Source organism: Pavona decussata, unplaced genomic scaffold, assembly GCF_977016875.1.
Source record: "Pavona decussata unplaced genomic scaffold, jaPavDecu1.1 SCAFFOLD_110, whole genome shotgun sequence".
In the NCBI taxonomy this organism is placed as follows: domain Eukaryota; kingdom Metazoa; phylum Cnidaria; class Anthozoa; order Scleractinia; family Agariciidae; genus Pavona; species Pavona decussata.
The window spans coordinates 20,726-27,478 of record NW_028145524.1 but is presented as its reverse complement, the minus strand read 5'-3'; the positions used below and the strand labels follow the sequence as shown (position 1 = coordinate 27,478).

At 40.3% G+C, this 6,753-nt stretch overlaps 1 long non-coding RNA gene across 1 annotated transcript; it reads left to right on the top strand.

Annotated features, from left to right (window-relative positions):
• Window positions 1-4,260: 4,260 nt before the first annotated feature.
• LOC146470788 (uncharacterized) lies at window positions 4,261-6,753 on the top strand. Its single transcript, XR_014866936.1, has 2 exons — window positions 4,261-4,676; window positions 6,196-6,753. It is a non-coding gene; the product is annotated as an uncharacterized LOC146470788 (long non-coding RNA).

Sequence of the window (6,753 nt, the reverse complement as noted above, 5' to 3'; positions counted from 1 at the left end):
AGGTGCAGTAACCAGTTGCCTTCTCGGGATGCACGGATGAGTCCCAACAGAACATCTCCAACAATTTGGATGTAGGACATCCAGAAGGCAGACATCTGGCCATTATCACGGCGAAGGTACTCAAGGAATTCATTCCACATTTGGAATACCTGCAAGAGGGACTCACTATTCAAGACATCATTGTACTGTGCCACAGTGACCTCAGATTGGACGACATGAATGTGTGCCAACTTGTTTGGGTGAGTATCCATAACCCAGGGAATGAACTGTTTCCAGATGAGCCGTAGTAGGGCCTCATAGATGCATTTGTGAACGCGGACTGCACGATTATACATCTTTCCTTCGAGAACAGCTGAGAGTGAACCTTCCGTGATTATCCCTGATTCAATGCAGAGATCGCGCAGACCAGCGTCTTGAAATCGTTTGCCAATTATGGATAGGAGGTTGCAAATTGTGTGAAAAGTTCCCATCCTAAGAAGAATGTTAGCATAGATATCTTTTTGCTTCCAGGCAACCTCACAAGCTTTGGCATAAAGTGCTTGGTCCATGACGACCACAACTTCAGGTAGATTTAAGATTTTCCTGATGTTCTCTGACTGACTTAAGATCTCGTTCACTGTAGATAGCTGAGTCGCAGGTGCGTTGATTGTTGGAAGATATCCAACAACATCTTGCATAACTGGTTCATGGCTACGAGACTTGATGTTGTGGCCTGTCCAGCTTGGAGTCTGCTGATTCTCTCCTTCAACAAGTCTTGAAATGAGCCAAACAAGGTCCTTTCGTCTAGAAATCTGCTCCTGGCCACCATAATCCATCGTGGCTGCTTTGAGGGGTTGCGGTCCTACTCTTTCTCCTGCGATATATTCAGCTAGGGGCTGGACTTCCTGTGTGATGGTCCTCTGCTTACGTTTCCCGACAATAGGAGGCTGAGCGCTGGGGAGTTGTGGTCCATACACCTTTGGTTGAACAGCAATTCCATTCACACGATGAGTGGTTCCTCCCCCCGTGAGTGTCTCCTCTAATCTGTCGATATTGTCCCACGCCAGGTTGGTAAACACGTTCGGTTGAATAACAGCGGGAAGAACTACTCTCTGATTTAAGTTTGCTGCCATCTTCTGCAGACACAAAGCTGTGTCATTTTCTTCTAGTTGGGTATAGGACACACCATGTCCTAATCTATTCAGCATTTGTATGAGTTCTACATTGCCGGTTAGCGTTTTTACCCCATATGACAACAGAATGTGTTTAGGAGGTTTGCTCTGGCCGCATGACGTGGCATAGATGAGGTCTTGGCTGAAAGAACTGATCAACATCTTTATTCTTGTGGAAGGATCACTTGCGTTGCTGTCTCCAGTGAGTACACCGGTAAAGAATCGGCTGAGGCATTCTGGAATGGGGAATTTGCCTGGTATAACATCATCTGGATGAATTGGCCACGGTGTGTTGTACTTCGTATCCAAGATGGATCGTCGGATATGGGCAGAACATTTAGCAACGACATTTGCAATATCTGTTCACGTTTCAAGCTTGTAGAGCTCGAGTTCCTTTTCCAGAGCAATTTTTTCTTTAACTGTTTCCCTGAGACTTAGGTTACATGGCAAAACAAGCAATTTTCCATTGCTATTGGGGAAAATGTCTAAGCTTGAACCAAACTCTCCCTCGATTTTTCTTCTCATGTGCTTTTTCGTAGATTCACTGAGTTTCTGCAGTCCTCTTGACTGGGCAAAAAGTTCAAGCTTACTTGTCAGATGAGTCATGTTGGTTGCTTTCTGTTTTGCCATCACCTCCTCTCGTATGTAATCAAAGAGATCAGAGAAAGCACAGTTCTCCACATCATCTTCTGGATCTGGGGGAAGGTTGTGGCCAAGTGATTTCCTATCTGGACGGGTGTAATTTCGGTAACAAGACCTATGGTACTGGGCTTCAGCGGCAACAATATCGCGACTGGTTAAGCCTATGATCTTGTCATCACATTTTCTAAGTGCAGTCTCTCGCAACGTCTGGTCGACACGTAACTGAGTAGCTGTCACCAACTTTTCTTTTACGCGGTTGACATACTTTTCCTTTCCGCAAAATATACACCCCTCCTCAAAAATTCTAGCGTTTGATGGAGTTCCCCTTTTCCGTGGCCTTTCTAATACTTGTTCGTCTTGGTCTGTTTGTTTAATGCATTCTACATTTCGCTTCAGTAGGGTAAAGATACTCCTACACCTTCGGTGATAGTAAACAGGCGGCACCTCCCCTTCCTTTGCATTCCTCGCTAAATCAAGTAGTGCCTCGTGCTTTCGCACCTTAGCTGCTTCCAGAAGGCTTAGCCAAGAATCATAATTTTGGGGTGTTGTTAAACGCTCATTTGTTGTTCCTTCCTTATGAATGATACAAAAATGATTTTCCTCCATGCCAGTGTCATCTGAAGAAAGGAGGTGAATTAACCCAATTAATACTTTTATATCAAATGTTGTTGGTTAATTATACTATAAACCAAAATGCATATTCTTTTATTGTTTAATTAACAGCGTCAGACTTTGTAAAATTCTGTATGCTATGCTCGAGTGTTATAGCCACTTCTGCCAGATGTGAGATGTTCACGGATTATGTTCATGGACAATGTATCTTTTATCGCCGTTTTCAACACCATAGAGATAGATTATACAATGGAAAATCGTACAACTAATCAAACGCACAAAGAAATGTAAAGAAATGGCTTCGCTTGGCGATTACCTAACTCAATCCGTAAACAATATCGGGTGGGATTTATGGTCATTATAAACCTGGTTATAGGCCAGCAAGTTCCAATAACCATCAGAATAGACATAAACGGTTACCCAGACTACTTATGAAATGTTTTATATAATGTTTTCACCTTTATTACTTCATATAATAAGTGCTATATATGATCTAGCAATGGCGATAAACCCCAAAATTCGGAAAGCGATAAGTGGCCGCCATATTGGAACTTGAAGCGGCTCTAGAGAAGTAGAAATAACTCGAGAAACTATCATAAGCCTCAAAGTGTTATCTACACTGATTAAGAGAAGCTTGTAGAGACGTTTGAAACTTTCTTATGTCATATATACGATCCAACGGAACTGACAGAGCCGAAACTTTATGGACGCGATAAATGGCCGCCATGTTGGAACTTGCATACCATGTAGAGAAGTAGAATAAGTTTAAAAACTACCAGATATTTCAATCAAATATAAAATCTTAATGCCTTCATTATACACTTTAATAGTCAGAAGGGTCGTTTATGTAATTTTGTGGTTTGGTTTTGACAACAATCAAGCTTACCTGACACAAATTCACTTGAGGCTGTGACACGATGAATTGTGGTCAGCGGCTGGGACTGAAGGCTCATATAAGCCATTTAGAGCATAAAAAATACCAGTAGAGGATAGAAAAAAGGTACGAGCCGTTTGTATTATTATATTGCAGAATATGAATCCTAACAACCTAAGTATATTAATCAAATGTAATATTATTGATTAACTAAAGTGATGGGATAGTGCAAAAATGTACCCACCCCTCCCCCTAAAAAAACTAAAGAAGATGACACTTTGACAAATGCTATCACACATATTTATTTAGTGTGGGTAAAGAGCATTCTAAAAATGTATGCCACACTTTGCCCCTCAAGTGGTACCATCACAACCCTCTGGCTCATGCACTAATATAATTGCATGCGCGAAACTTTCGGCCTAGGATTCCCTTTTTTTTTCAAAGTGAGCTATTGGAACGTACCCATAGATTTCTTTAGTCTGACATCAAATTCAACAAATTTCATCGATGTGTGTGTTTCTCAAAGAATAAACGTGTTCGAAAATTAATTGATTTGTGTATCTGTGGCGGGAAAAATAAATTATAAACTAATTTTCTCTCTAACCCGCTATTCCCTATCAATAGGGTCAAAAGTATGCAGAAGCATGTTTGGCTTAAGAACTGGCAACACGTTTACAGAAACGAAAAGCAAAAATATTTAACTTCGACGATTACTAAGTTCCAACGAAAGACAACCTATTAATTCCAAAGGCAGAAGTCACTTGTTTATTTGTTTGTTTTTGTATAAGCTGGTTACTACTTACAATGCAAGCTCTATGCCCTCGCTGGAAGTACCATTTACCTCATTTGGAGGTTTATCGAAGACACCGACTGTCTCATGAACATTACCGATAACATTTTATGGGCTTTAAGATTTACGTTGACACCAGTAAGCAAGAGTCAACATTGCTAGAAACAAGAAAAGTCATAATCAGGTTTCAATCCCATTGCCATTTTTTACTTCTGGATATAGGGGTGACTATGCAATAAAGACACCATCCTTTGAGGTTGAGGAAGAGGGTGCAGGCAGAGACCACCATGTATTTTGTGGTTTGGTGGGTCCTGTTCGAGTATAGTAGTTTTGACTAATTCCATTAGCGATGCATCCCGGCAGCACTTTTGAAGAAACTTCCGGCTTTCATAGATCTGTTTTAAAGATTCTCCCACCTTTACTTTCATTTGCTTGTTATCTATGCAATAATTTATGTCTCAAGCCGCTCATTTCTTTATTTTATTTTCTCTCAGAGTCACGGTGAGCGTCATTAATCTACAACTTTCCATGAATCTAACAGAAATTCCAGCGTTCACGAGTTCACTATCATTGATAACCCGGATGCCAATGACAACAAGGAGATCCGGTGAGTAGACTAGTAGACTGAACACTTAAGGACGGTGCCTACTAATACAGAAGTATTTTTGCACAGTTTATGACTATTCAGGAAAAAGAATATCTTAGTATGGGTTACTGGAATCCAGAAAGGAAAAGCAGTAAAATCCAAAGCAATGTATGACGTCTTTTTTCCAAATTGAAGCTTTGTTATCTCTGACAAATGCATGGTTACCCCCACTTTTCTTTATGGATAGCAAGAGCGCTTGCTAAGGTCTGCTTTTTCCGCATAGTTTTAAACTGCGCAAAAATATCCCTGTATTAGTAGGCACCACCCATAGGAAACCCAAGTATCTCGAGGTGCGCAGAACGTATGCGAGGAAAGGTAAGGCCTTCACTAGCTCTAGTGGTCCACTATTGCCAGAGCTTACCCCAGCTTCTGTTTGGGATGTTATGCATCAGTCAATTCCAGCCCCCCCCCCCCCCCCCTCCCTCTCAGGGAAAATAGTGGGTCATTTTCCCACACTGTCTATCCCGGTAGTCGGGCATTAGCCGTACGCCCAATTACCCCGAGGCATTTGATCACCGCATTGTTTTCACCTTACAGAATTGTCGCTTCTTTAAATGACTAATTCGTCGGCCAATTCAGTAAGTTTCTTTTTGAATACGTCTAGATAGAACATAAATGGGACGCTAGTGCAGAGTGACCTATTTTTACATCATTACCGGAGACAAGACCTAGCTAGGACTAAATTTGACCTGGATTAGCTTAGATTTTATTGAAAATAAGACGAGAAACGAAGAAAATAAAACATTTTTGAGCTACTACTCCGAGGCATTTGAACAACATTTTTTTTATTGGGGGGGGGGGGGGGGGGAGGGGGGAGGAGGGGGCACTGTTGGAATTGACTGATGTATTAATACAACGTGGATTACCCACTCCACCCAACCATATTACGATTTTGCCAAATAAGTGGCCACTGAGTTATGCTAAAATCAGATCAAGGTTACAGTATAGCCGGCGGGCAAACGTGGCAATCATATTTACGGCCGGATACTTATAATTGCCCAAAAGGTCCCGATAGCAGGAAATTAAATAAGATATAAGTTTCAAATACAATTCTATAAATTATTTCGTAACTGACGATGACTGTGCATTGCAACTTCCGAAACATGTCAGCTTAAAAATTAAAAATTGTTGTGTTTTTCTACAAAATTAGTATGGCTCGTCAAATGGTGACGGGTAAAATTGGGACTAATTTCACGCACTAGTTTTGAGGCGAGGGAAATTATTACACTTTTTGACAAAAAACGCCAGTGAAATTATTTCCTAATTTCACGAGTATACCATTTTATTACCTTATTGGTGACAAATAACACTCACAATCGGGCGTTTTTGACTTGAGTTTTTCAATTTTGTAATTTCACATGTGAAATTGTAAATTAACGCTGAAATTTCGCGCCAAAATTAAGAAGTAATTTGTCACCCATGATATTATACTAGTCTAATAATTCTGACTGGCAGGCTAACTTTTCTATTTATTGTACAGGAACTTGCATTAACGTTACAAGAGCAATGTTTCTCGACTGATGATGTCCCGGATTTACAGACCCAGGCTCTTGTTCTGGACAATCAGCAATGATCATTAGTAGCAGTAATCTTTATTGACTCACAATATGGTTAATTACAGGAGAAGTTTTATATACATCAGGTTGATTAGAAAAAAATAGCAAAGAGAGCGTAATTGTTAATTGGGGCCTAGAAGCTAAAAGAACTACAAGGATTTCGAGTTTATTTAAACTCAATAAAATTCAGAATTAGAATGAACATTGTAAATGTATATAGCCTGCCTACAGGTGTTTCCTTTTTTCGTACTTCATGCAGGAATAGACAAGTGAAGAAAAGGAATTATGTGAAAGGATAAAGCCAGCTAAACGATCAATATTGTCGTCCAAATATCGGGATGGAAGAAGTCGCTTTAAGCCCCATGTACACTAGTAAACTTTCTTTGCCAAAATTTCTCAGTGTGACAAACAGTTTTTTGCTAGCGTAGACGAGAAAAGTTGCCAAAATGTCCCACTGCAAATAAATTTGCTGAAAAAATTGA